The following is a 14293-nucleotide window of genomic DNA, read 5'->3' as shown; positions in this document are numbered from 1 at the left end:
CCCCTCATTTTGAAGGTGTGTGTGTAGAATGTTGCTCCTATTTTGATTTTGGAATTCACTCTTCAGTTGTCAAAATGCCGTCCAAGCAAGAAGAGCAGCGTATCAAAATTTTGCTCGCGCATCGCGAAAATCCGAGCTACTCGCACGCAAAGCTGGCAAAATCGCTAAAAGTTGCCAAATCAACCGTTACAAATGTAATTAAAGTGTTTGGGGAACGTTTGTCGACAGCCAGGAAGTCTGGATCGGGGGAAATCGAAAACCGGAAGCCGCTGAGACGACAAAGAGAGTTGCCGGTAGTTTCAAGCGAAACCCTAACCTCTCTCTCCGAGATGCCGCAAATAAGCTGGGTGTATCGTCTACAACCGTGCATCGAGCGAAAAAACGAGCCGGACTATCGACTTACAAGAAGGTAGTGACTCCAAATCGCGATGATAAACAAAATACGACGGCCAAAGCGCGATCGCGGAGGCTGTACACGACGATGCTGACGAAGTTTGACTGCGTGGTAATGGACGACGAAACCTACGTCAAAGCCGACTACAAGCAGCTTCCGGGACAGGAGTTTTATACGGCAAAAGAAAGGGGAAAGGTAGCAGATATTTTCAAGCACATAAAACTGTCAAAGTTCGCAAAGAAATATCTGGTTTGGCAAGTCATCTGTACCTGTGGCTTGAAAAGCAGCATTTTCATAGCTTCCGGGACTGTCAACCAAGAAATTTACGTGAAAGAGTGTTTGAATAAACGTCTGCTGCCTTTCCTGAAGAAACACGGTTGTTCCGTACTGTTTTGGCCGGATTTGGCATCTTTCCATTACGGTAAAAAGGCAATGGAGTGGTACGCCGCCAACAACGTGCAGGTGGTTCCCGGCAATTCGGATTCGGAAAAAGCGAAAGCCTAACTGAATATTTTTCCTGAATTTTATACTAATTGAACTTTAAAAAGAAATTTAATTTGATTTTTTAAATAAACGATTTCACCGATTTACACGCGTTTTCCCTTAACCAAATTTTGACCGTATCACCCTTTAGAACGTTAGCCAAAATATTTTCATGAACCAAAAAATTTTCATTTTTTTTAAATTTTGCTGCCATTGAATCCTTAAATGCGGTTAATTCTGATTTTTTAGCAGAATTTTCTACTATGTATACTAAAAAATTTCTTTGAGTGTATATTTATCAATCATATCAATACTGATATGAATGTCATCTCATAGGAATTTCAATATTTTTATACCCATAGAAAAAGAAACCTAGTATACTAAGGGCATTTTCGTTTCGCAAAAATATGTTGCCCTGGTGTTGCACTACTTTTTCCCTTATTGTATTTTCGCTCAAATGGTAGTGTCATTACAAAGTTATTGGATGGCCGTCCGTCCATTCGTCACACTAACTTCCGAAAGAGGGTTCACTAGTGTCCGGCTTAAGCGATATAGGTAGATACTGAACGTGGTGCCTCATTCCAGGCACCGGTTGCACCTCACCGAAACCGAATGGTGTTGAATCTGGTTTAGGTAGACTGAACAGTATCATGGACCGAGGATTTCCTCTACTCCGGCTCGGCCCACAAGCAAACGACGGAGGGTCCGGGGAATGCGCCTCCAAAACACGGACGAAACTGCACGTACACTGACGTGACAGCCGATGAGCTGGGCACAGATTTTTTGTTTTCTGCGAATCTGAACATATAATTTTGAGTGTATTTGCCATTGTAAGCACTGTTGCCACTCGTGCAAAAAATAATCTACCAAATATAAAAATTCTTATTTTGAAGATTTTGAGAAAATTTTTTTGGTTAGTACGAAAATTAACATTTTTAAAGATATTGAATTTATTAAAAATTTTCTCAAAATTTAATTTCTATTGAAAATTTTGTCAACATCTTAATTCTATACAAAACATTGTCAAAATTTTATTTCTATAGAAAATTTTGTCAATTTTTTTTTCTATTGAAAATTTTTCAAAATTTTATTTCCGTAGAAAATTTTCTCAAAATTTTATTTCTGCATAAAATTTTCTCAACATTTTATTTCTATAGAAAATTTTCTCAAAATTTTATTTATTTGAAACCTTGTCAAAATTTTATATTTTTCTATAGAAAATTTAAGTACACCTTAGTCGTGCCGAAAATACCATAATCTACGAAAATGTTAATGAGATTTTACTAAATGAAAACAAACTTATTCCTGTAAAGTCTTGTCGAAATCTAGAGAAACAAGAAACAGCGCGTCATTTATCTGCTATATATTGAACTGTTTCTATAAAGTAACTACGAAAATTTCAACGCGAAAAGTAAACATAGCACTTAAGGTGAAATTACATACCATGCGGTCATGCGTGCGTACGGTGTATTCGAATGCGTTGACGAATACGATTCTTCAATTGAGTTACACGGCCTGCGTCGGAGCACCAATGAATTTGCTGATTACATTCCTTGCCTCTGCGCTTTTTGTTATGTTTTTGTATTCCACGCACTTTTTACAGTATAGGACTTTATGTATTTTAACTTCAATCAATAATTTCTCGTCCATATTTTAGATTGTTCTTCGTTTCTTGATTTGTTTACATGTTGTCAACGCACCCGACGCATTGAAAAGTTAAAAGTTCGTCAACTTTATGCGTCATATGCATACGTTACTTTTGTCGTGTAACTCAAATAATTGTAGTTCCAACATTTTAACTTTTTTTGACAATAGCATATAACGTACTTACGCATGACCGCATGGTATGTAATTCCACCTTTACCTTTAGTACGAAAATTAAAATTTTTAAAGATATTGAATTTAATATATCTGAAAATTTAATTTATATCGAAAATGTTGCCAAAATTGTATTTCTATAGAAAATTTTCTCAAAATTTTATTTCTATAGAAAATTTTGTGAAATTTTTAATTCTATGTAAATTTCCCAAAATTTTAATTCTATAAAAAATTTTGTCAAAATTTTATTTCTATAGGAAATCTTGTCAAAATTTTATATTTTTTATAGAAAATTTAAGTACCCCCTAGCTGGAGAGGAATATTTTGTAAAATCTACCAAAACATCTAAGAATTCAACCATCAAGAATACAACAGTAAAAAATCTACCATTTTTGGTAGAATTCTACCAACCGATGAGTCGGATTCTATGACATGCCCAGTATTTAGGTTTGTCTCCCTCATATTTAGTTCTTGAGTTTATAATTTTGCTTTGGTGAGTTTTTATGCTAATACTGATGAACATACAACGACACAAACAACGGATGGACTTTCCACAAAACCTATGTAGTTGTGACATCGTTGTACAATGGGGTATGGACGACATATGAAGAAATTAGAGATTGCAACAGAATCAAAAAGTCGATTTTTCGACCTTTTAACTATTTCAAAATTTGGTAAAGTTGACTTTTCGAATTTTCGACATTTTAAAAATGTGGAAAAATCGACATTTCGAGTTATCGAGTACGAAAAACGATTTTCGACTTTTTAAAAAAGTTGTCTGATAATTTCCATGTTAGCCTGATATCAATTTCCATGTTATCCTGATATCAATTCAATGTTCAAATCAGTGTTTGAATTTTACTCAAAAATGAGCTGCCGGAGCACACATGAAGCTCGGCTCTTTTTAAAGAGCGGGCCGACATGACAGCTCCGCTCACAAGTGCCAATGAAATGAGCAGCCCTTTTAAAAAAGCTCGTAGAACTGTTTTAAAAACGAGGGTTGTTTTGAATTTTGTATACATAACTGAAAGCCATATTGTAATTTTTAAACATTTTTCTAGGTATGTGAAAAAGTTTAACAAAATTCAAAATAACCCCCATATTCATGAAAGTTAACGTTACCGTTAAATTTACTGTTACCACCCTGCCAACATTTTTTGAATTTGGGGTCGCTTCTGAGAATCCCCAGTACGTCGAAAACAATCATATACGATATCAAAAACTCGTCGGAAAAGCGCCGTCACTATTGAGAAGTTGTACCACGCCAAGTTACTACAAAAAGGTTTCGCATGAGTGCAATTATTAGGTTCCTTTATAGATCAATTTAGAACGACGCCAATAAGAGACCCTCCAAACAATCAGAAAAAGCACATTTTAAGATAGTGGTAAAAGAATCATTGTGGTCGAGTAAAACACGTTTGTTTAGATATTTATTTGATTAATCATTTACAAATTCTTAAAAATATAACATTTATACCACTATCACATCACATTTAACATAATTTTTTGCATTAATGATGATGTAGAGTTACAAGTAGCGAGTTAGATGTTGCAGCGTCTATCAGCCAGTGTTTTTATTCGATGGAGGCAGCGTGTCTGTAAAATATTTGAAAAACAATCACTTTATTCCATTTGGAAAATCAAAAATTGTTCACCAATATACCTTTCACAATTTTAAGCGTAAAATCTATGTTTTCAGAACTTTATTTTCGTTTTTATTCAAATAAAATATAACAAGCTGGTTGCGCTTGGCGTTTCACAAAAAATAAAATGGCTCTTCTAACAGTAGTGATGGCAAAATACTTTCATGTACATTTTGTACTTTTTGATATGCTTCCCCCATCACAGTTCGCGATGGTTGTGGTGACATTTACGAGTCTGTGGTAGCGATGAAGATGAAATGGAACTTTTAAATGCTGGCAGGGCATAAAAACTTCCTGCGATAAACTGTCAGTAAATTATTGGTTATATGAGCATAAATTAAGGCGGTAATCAGTCCAGTGTAGAACCACCCAGCAAAAAAAGAGCTTCCAAAAAAGTAGTTTGGATCCCCAATCTGTGATCCGGAAGTAGTGCAAACTTGGATCATCTCCAATGAATTTTACATGGGCTTGTCATAGGACGGAAGTATTCCCTTTTTGGATCCTTTGCATTGCTTTAGAAGTTGTGCCCTGGAAAATAATTTGAATGAGGAAATTTAAAACGCGAAATTTTTTTTTCAACCAATTCATTTTTTTTTCAACCATATTTTTTATTACACTATTATTTTCCTATTCACCCTTATTCCTGAAGTCGCCCTCGCTCTCGCTCTCGCCGACGCTTTTTGTCGTCTGTCGCTTTTAAGTCGTCTCGTCATTCATTTGGTATTCCTGCGAAGTGGCAACGGCGACGACGACGATTACTTTTTGTACCAATTACAATACTCGGTAATAAAAGGCCGATATCACTAGAAAATAATCAGCTGATGTGCAAAAAAAGAATTTTAATTTTTTCGGTTTAAAATATTTTTTATTTCTGACGCAATTCTAAGTCGGAAAATTAAGAAAACATATTTAATTTGACGCGGAAAAAATATGGATATATATTCAGGGGCAGTTAAAGCTTCCAAAACTACAAAAATGGCGACGACGCTGAGATCAATGGCACAAGGATCATTGTGAAAGAAAACAATCAGCTGATGTGCAAAATTGAATTTTAATTTGCGTTTAAAATGCTGTTTGTTTGTAATCCAATGTTGACTTGGAAAATCAAAATAAATGATAAATTTGACTCGGGAAATGATTTAGATATCTACATTAGGACAATAACAACATCCGGCATATACAATTGGAACGACGTTGACATTATGTGTCCAAGGATCATTCAAAGTTCGACACAATTGTTACCTAAGTTTGGTGCTAAATAAAATACATTGGCCTTGAAGGATTTCTATTAAAAATAAATGGAATTGAAAATCAACACGTTTACTTTAATTGTACAGTGTTCTTTTCTATGATTTCAATGTGATGACCATAACTGCTATATATTTATACTGATTTTTTCCCCATTTTTTGTAATTGTTGAAGATTAGTCACTTTACCTCTTACCAATTACCATTTTTACATTTATTTTTCAATTGTTCGATTAATAAATTCTAAAAAACTTCTTCAAAAATTAAACACTAAACTCGTCGCTGGTAAATTTAAAGGCGACAAAAAGCGACGATGTTGGCGACAAAAAGCGACACCAGGAATACCGATTTTCTTCGATAGCAGAATATATCGACGAAGGGAATACCAATTAGTGGCGACTGACGAAAAGCGACGGCGAGGGCGACTTCAGGAATAAGGGTGATTACCTAATTTTTTAAAATTTGAAAAACTTTTTCGCTCCGACCAGGGGTTGAACCTGGGTTTGATGGCACCATAACAGAACGCCTTAGCACACTCAGCCACAAACGCCATTGAACATAAAGCGTCGAAAGGTCAATTCAAATGATTGAGATATGATCGTAATACGACACCAAAGAATAACATTCTAATTGCTTCTCGAGATGTTCCTTATTAGTATGAACGAAAAAATAAGAAACGCAGGTTCAAATCTCACCAGAGACAATTTGTTTATCGAATATTTTTCTAAAAAAAATATTTTTTTATGTTTTCTATCGTTTTTATTTTTTATTTTCGGCATATATTTTCGTATAAATATATTTTTTTCTATTAAAAATCAACCAAAAAATTAAAAATTCTCGTAATTTGCAAACCCTTCTCAAAACAACTTCCATGGAAGCGAAAAAGTCAAACGGCACAGGTTCAAATCCCAGCGGGGATGCAATTTATTTTTTTTTATTATTATTTTTTTACTTATAGGTGAGTATTAAGTTCGAGTTTAGCCGCTAAAATCGCTAAAGTCAAAACTAAATCAGTAAGAAAAATGCATGGAATTATACATATTTGTTGCAACTTTTTTTATAACTTGATGGGGAAAAGCCCAAAGCAAATTTTCACAAAGTTTGTATTCCTTAAAATGGATTATTAAAGAAAAGTAATCGTGAAAAAAGTACGTTTTTAGCGGCTAAACTCGATCTTAATACCCACCTTATAGGTGAGTATTAAGTTCGAGTTTAGCCGCTAAAGTGAAAACTAAATCAGTAAGAAAAATGCATGAAATTATACATATTTGTTGCAAATTTTATTATAACTTGATGGGGAAAAGCCCAAAGCAAATTTTCACAAAGTTTGTATTCCTTAAAATTGATTATTAAAGAAAAGTAATCGTGAAAAAATCATGTTTTTAGCGGCTAAACTCGAACTTAATACCCACCTTAAGGCCGGTACTATGTTCATTCTTGCGAAAAATTTTTATGGAAACCATTATTTCGCACATTGTAACGATTCTCCCTATACGGTCTCAATCCGGAGGAATGTGCTACCTTATTGCTTCCGGCCGTGCTCAGTCCTGGGGAAGTCCTTTTTCCATCGGATGGAGATTTGAGATCGCCGCATAAAAGAAAATTTGTAAGATAGCTTGAGATAGAAAGGAAAATTTAGATATAGAAAGAAACTTGTCATAACTAGTGAAAATTGGTGGCTTAGGTCTTAAGTTGCCACCGACATTCTAACACCCTCCCAACCATGTTGATTTCCAAAATAAATCAACCCAAGGTGGTACCTTTTATTGGAGCCTCATTACCTTTCGTTAGAAATAGTCAATGGTTCTTTAAAACATAATCTTTGAACAATTTATAGCAATATACAACATAACAACAGATTTAATATAATATAACTAAAGAAATTAATATTTACGGTAATTTTAACGACAATTATGTAGAAATTACAATAAAATAATGATAATCCCGTAACAAAATGATAATGTAAATAAGTTAATATTTTAAATATGATAAAAAAAATGCATTGTAAAAAGGAAGGAAAATATAAAAACTCACCGAAACCCTCTGTTCTGCGGGCCCGTAGATTGAGGTTCGTTGAAAGATAGAAGTGATGCTATTTTGAGAGATTGTACAATGACGTGTTCTTACAGCTATAATTATTATAATTAGTATGATTATCCAGAATAAAGTTCCATTAAATTATATTTGATACCCAAATTTTGAGATCTTGACTAGAATATAAATGGGGATAGAATGTGAATTTGGCGGCTTGATTTCTTATGGCTTGATTTTCTGCGAGGCATATTATGCGGTTGATCATAAGGAATATTATGTGGTCGATCCATAAGGCATATTATGTGGTCGATCCATAAAAAAAAACTGTCTTCAGGATTATCTCGTTATGGATAGATCTGATGCACGAAGAGACAATCCCATAAATGCCCACGATGTGGTCCATGTATTGTAAAGGCTTAAGGTCGTCTATATTTCACAAGGCAGTAAGATTATCCTCTCGCGGATGTTTTTTTTTTTTTTTTTTAAGATAAAATAATTCCTCTTATAGTTTTAGCTTCCCGCGATCTAGGCTATAGCCAATGATGTATAATATACGTTTTCGTATTGTTATAATATATATTTTCGTGGCGGAACCAAATTACGTCCGTCTTCTCAAATTTAAATTTTCTTTTGTTTTTTTTCAATTCTATTTTTTTTCTTTGTTTTTTTTTTTTTTTTTTAAATCCCTATGGAAACAATTTTTTTTTTTTTTTTATTGAAACTACTGAGACATGAACACAATAAAGTTGAGGAAACATCTTCACAACATATCCACCACGTACAAAAAAAAAAAAAAAAAAAAAACTTAAACCCATATATCCTTTAAATGGTATATTCCTACCTTGCCAGTATCTTGATCCCTAAGTTCAACGTTACAGTTTCCAATTCGTTTTAGTACCTGTGCCTTTATGCCCACCGGTGCCAGTTTCGCTGTAAAATGATTAGCTGCACTACTCTGCGCAAAATTCCTTCTGAAAACTATCTGCCCAATATCAAAGTTTCTATTTCGAGTCCTTAAATTATATAGCCTCTCATTTTTCTCGTATGCCTGCTGTACTTTATTCTTAATGGAGTCTCTAAGTAATACGAAGTTATCTGTTCTTTGAATTCGCTCATCACTATCTTCCAGAAATTTCAATCTTCGCAACAATTCGTAATCTTCCCCATGAGTTATCATGGTCTGACCAAAAATAATTTTGTATGGGGACTCTCCTGTGGTTTGATGTACACTATTTCGTAAGGCACAATTAACACTGCTCAAATAAACATCCCACTTCTTTTGATTTTCTTTAACGTATGAGCGCAGGGCTGCATTTACAGAACGATTAACTCTTTCGCTCGCATTCGATTGTGGACTATAGGCTGCTGTTAATTGATGCTTTATTCCATACTTCTTTAAGAAACTCTCAAACTCTTTACCTTTAAATTGGGAGCCATTATCTGTTACGATAATTTCAGGCACTCCAAAACAATTAAAAACTTCATCCTGTATGTATGTTATAATAGGTCCTGATGTAAGTCTTCTCAAAGGTTTTAAGAAGGTAAACTTTGAAAAATGGTCAAGCGCTATTAAGATTCCTATATTACCTTTACTCGACCGAGGGAAAGGCCCGATAAGGTCTAGATAAAGCCGTTGGAATGGCCTCTCAGAAACTACCATTTTTCCCATTGGAGGTCTCAATGTATAAGTTGGCAAATTGGACGTTTCGCAGGGCTCACACTTGTCAATATATTCTTTAACATCTGTGACCAAACGTGGCCAATAAAATTTCCGACGGATTCGTTCGATCGTTTTCGCTATCCCGCCATGTGAAGCGTTTGGTGTATCGTGTGCCGCATATATAACAGCTTTTCGCAACTCAACTGGAACTAAAAGCTTCCACGAATCGGTCTCATCTGCCATACTAGTAAACTGTGTCCGTTTATAAATATATTTGTCTATAACTTTATAATCTGGAAACTGTGACTGCTTAACCTCATTATGCCATTTTACATATTCATCCCCCAAAAATGCTTCAGATTCCAGGTCTATGGATGGCAATACTTCTATTTCCACTTCCGACACTTCATTTTCAAACGCCCTGGACAATGCATCGGGAACCACGTTTTCTCTTCCCTTCCGATGCTCGATAGTAAAATCGAATCCTTGTAATTTAAGTGCCCACCGGGCTAATCTTCCCGATAAGTCACTCTGTCGCATCAGCCATTTAAGACTTGCGTGATCCGTAATAACTTTGAATTCGTGGCCTTCAATATATGCTCGGAATTTGCTAACTGCTATTACCACGGCCAAACACTCCAATTCTGTTATGGTATAGTTCCTCTGCGCTTTATTAAGCTTTTGCGACATATACGCAATCGGACGTTCATTTCCTTGATCATCTTCTTGAGCCAATACGGCTCCTACCCCAACAGTGCTTGCATCACATTGCAGAATAAAAGGTCTCGTAAAATCTGGATTGGTTAGTACCGGAGCAGAACAAAGTTTCTGTTTTAACATTTCAAATGATGCTTGTGCCGCATCCGTCCATTTAAAGGCTTTCTTTTTGGATAGAAGCTCTGTTAATGGAAATGATATTGAAGAGAAATTATCAATGAATCTTCTGTACCAACCGATCATTCCAAAAAACTGTCTGAGCTTCCTTACGGAATTGGGAACCGGAAAATCCGATATGGCGCTAACTTTTGTCGGATCTGCACTTAGAGAACCTTCACCAACTACATATCCTAAGTATGGTACGCTCTTAATCGCAAAGCTACTCTTCTTAACATTAATGGTAAGACCAGCCTTACGAAACTGAATTGCTACTTCCTGTAGATGTTCCAGGTGCTCGTCGAAGTCTTTTGACATTATCAATAAATCATCTAAATAGACGAATACGTGTGATTTCATATGGTACGGTATCACTATGTCCATCAGGCGGCACATGGTTTGGGGAGCGTTACACAACCCGAATGGCATTCTTGTGAACTGGTATAAAGGTCGATTAGGGATTGTGAAGGCAGTCTTTGGTTTTGAAGATTCATCTAACCTAATCTGCCAGAAGGCATCTTTTAAATCTACCTTCGAGATACAATGTACCGGTGGCAATCTGGACAAAATACCTTCTATATTAGGCATAGGATAGGAATCTTTCACTGTTACGGAGTTGAGCTTTCTACTGTCTATACAGAATCTGACTTTCTCAGGCTTCACTATAAGAACTCCGGGAGATGACCAAGCAGACTGAGGACACTGCTCAATTACCCCAAGTGACAACATCCTATCTATTTCTCCGCAAAGAATTTTTTCCTTTGCAGGTGAGATAGGATAAAATCTTTGCTTAATTGGCTTTGCTTCACCAGTATCGATATGGTGTTCTATAAGTCCTGTGCAGCCTAATCCATCCCTGTCAGAGTTGGGAAATAGATCTATTATATATTTCAATTTTCTTCCTTGTTCCACGGATAGATATAAATGACCTGTATTTGAATTTGTGTCCACTTCATTAATTTCAATTTGAGTCTTTACACCAATGCCAAATTTCTTCCAGAAATCCATCCCACAGATTATATCCTGTTTAATGGATGGAATAATTAAAAACTCAAAAGTATTAGTTTGGCCCTGATATTCAAATTCAACATTCGATACACCACACATTTCTTGCCTATTTCCATCAGCTGTCTTCACGTTTCCATGAACTTTTCTAAAATTTTTTGTATTCTTAATTTCGTCAACCAGTTTGCCTCCAATAACGCTTTTGTTAGCTCCGCTGTCAAGTAAGGCGAAGAACAATTTACCTCTAATCTTCAGTGCTACATATGGTCTATTATCATACTCTTTCGAAATAATGGAGGAAATTACATATTTACTAAATGATTTAACACGTTTCCAAAAACTCCTCATTCTAAGCGTACCTCGTGATGACTTCCTTTCATTCAAATCAAGTTTCCGAAATCTTTTATCTAAACCTATTAATTTCATCGAAGCTAAATTAGAGTTAAAATGTTCATCTACTTCCTTGCATTCTTTAGCGGATGTCCTTTCTGTTTCCGAAGGACATCCACTTTCAAGTTTCCCTGTTGTCTGCATTTAGAGCAATTTGGACGGAAAACATTTTTAGTTCCACACCCATAGCAAAAGATTGTCCTCTCCTTAGTACAATCTTTATACAAGTGGCCAACTTCACCACAATTCCAACATTCTGCCGATTTTAACTCATCTACTTCCTCATCACTTAATATCAATTCGTCATCGCCTTCATTTATCTCTGCTACTACTGCTTTGTCCTTATAACTTCGAAACTTGTTTAAATTTTGATTATTCCTGATAAACTTTTCGTGTCTCCTTACGGCTTTTCTCAATTCTGAAACTGATTCGATATCCAAATGCAATAATTCGTATTTAATTTCTGGCCTGAGATTACGTCTCATTTCCTCACACAATTCCTGATCTGAAAGTGGTGTACGTAACCTATCCGCCATTAGAATTATAGCTTCTGAAAATTCGTCAAAGTCCTCATTGAATTTTTGTCTTCTCCTACGAATATCGTCCCTAACATCTGAGTCATTATCCGATGTCTTGTATTGTCTCTTTAAAGCATTTGAAAGCGAAATCCAATTAAGGTCATCACTGTTTTGACGATGATATCGCCAAAACCATCCTAATGCTTTTCCTTCGAACAGCACATGTAAATATTTACATAATGAGTCGAAATTCCCTGAGAGTGAATTTGTTGTCATTATGTTTACTCTATATATGAACTCTTCAACATTTATATCATTAGAATCGCCTGAGAATTTTATTCCCCAATTACGAATAATATTAAGTGTTTTCTCTGCGTGATTCTGATAAGATGTTTGGAAGTTACCTAGTTCTCTAGATTGTCCCCTTATATCACTTGGTAAACTATTTATACCTGGATTGTCATTGCGTGTATCATTACTAGTCGGAACATTTCGTAACATATTTCCCATTTCATGAGTGATTGATGACATGATATCATTACGGAAATCGGTTAAAAATTCTTGAACTACGTTTCGAATCCTGTTGTCGTCTATTGAATTATTTGTCACTCCGTTTGTATTACTGGAAACACCCTGAGTCTCAATTTGCACATCCCTATTTGACCGTAAGCTTCTCCCGGATCTTAAACACATTGAAGGATTATCTCCTATCTCAACAACAAAAGATGAGTTTAAGGGATTTGATCTTCCCGCATCAGACAAATCTTCCATACTTCGCGTAACAGGCATATTTCTTTAAAATCAGTAACAAAAAAAATGAATCTTTCAAAATCTCAAAAATCTAAGTTATATTGTATAAAAACTACTCAGTAAATGATTTACCAATAAAGGATACCAAGTCATATATTTTCACTAGCGACAAAAAAAAAATGAATAAGAAGTGTGAAATATGATTTCCCATGGTATGACTCCATCAAACTTATTAAAATCATAACTCCAATTTGGGAAACTACACTGAAGATGCAAGAGTTTTATCGAACCTCGTGGGAGCGCAAATCTCCCAAGTTTCAACAAAATTTGCTAATCTCGACCACGAAATCCGATAAAGGATAGATGTAAGAAAGAGAAGGAAGGAGAATAAGACAAAATTATCTTGGTTGCTCCTAGATATATCCAGATTTCAAAATCCAATGATTATTTTATCCTATTCATAGAAAGAAAGGAAAATAATGAGGCGTTGCAATATTACAAAAGAGGTGTAAATTTAGACTCATATAGAATCCGAGATTCATATAACAACAGCCCCACGTTGGGCGCCATTTAATTTATGTAACGATTCTCCCTATACGGTCTCAATCCGGAGGAATGTGCTACCTTATTGCTTCCGGCCGTGCTCAGTCCTGGGGAAGTCCTTTTTCCATCGGATGGAGATTTGAGATCGCCGCATAAAAGAAAATTTGTAAGATAGCTTGAGATAGAAAGGAAAATTTAGATATAGAAAGAAACTTGTCATAACTAGTGAAAATTGGTGGCTTAGGTCTTAAGTTGCCACCGACATTCTAACACCCTCCCAACCATGTTGATTTCCAAAATAAATCAACCCAAGGTGGTACCTTTTATTGGAGCCTCATTACCTTTCGTTAGAAATAGTCAATGGTTCTTTAAAACATAATCTTTGAACAATTTATAGCAATATACAACATAACAACAGATTTAATATAATATAACTAAAGAAATTAATATTTACGGTAATTTTAACGACAATTATGTAGAAATTACAATAAAATAATGATAATCCCGTAACAAAATGATAATGTAAATAAGTTAATATTTTAAATATGATAAAAAAAATGCATTGTAAAAAGGAAGGAAAATATAAAAACTCACCGAAACCCTCTGTTCTGCGGGCCCGTAGATTGAGGTTCGTTGAAAGATAGAAGTGATGCTATTTTGAGAGATTGTACAATGACGTGTTCTTACAGCTATAATTATTATAATTAGTATGATTATCCAGAATAAAGTTCCATTAAATTATATTTGATACCCAAATTTTGAGATCTTGACTAGAATATAAATGGGGATAGAATGTGAATTTGGCGGCTTGATTTCTTATGGCTTGATTTTCTGCGAGGCATATTATGCGGTTGATCATAAGGAATATTATGTGGTCGATCCATAAGGCATATTATGTGGTCGATCCATAAAAAAAAACTGTCTTCAGGATTATC

The 14293-nt window shown here is 35.0% G+C and overlaps 1 long non-coding RNA gene across 1 annotated transcript; it reads right to left on the bottom strand.

Moving 5' to 3' along the window:
- Positions 1-4092: 4092 nt before the first annotated feature.
- Positions 4093-4566, bottom strand: LOC142242909 (uncharacterized). The gene is made up of 2 exons (XR_012724244.1): positions 4359-4566; positions 4093-4291 (listed from the first exon to the last, which is right to left on the bottom strand). It is a non-coding gene; the product is annotated as an uncharacterized LOC142242909 (long non-coding RNA).
- Positions 4567-14293: the final 9727 nt, after the last annotated feature.

The sequence above is a fragment of the Haematobia irritans genome, chromosome 1 (assembly GCF_050003625.1).
Source record: "Haematobia irritans isolate KBUSLIRL chromosome 1, ASM5000362v1, whole genome shotgun sequence".
NCBI lineage: Eukaryota > Metazoa > Arthropoda > Insecta > Diptera > Muscidae > Haematobia > Haematobia irritans.
This window is presented reverse-complemented; position numbering and strand designations above follow the sequence as displayed.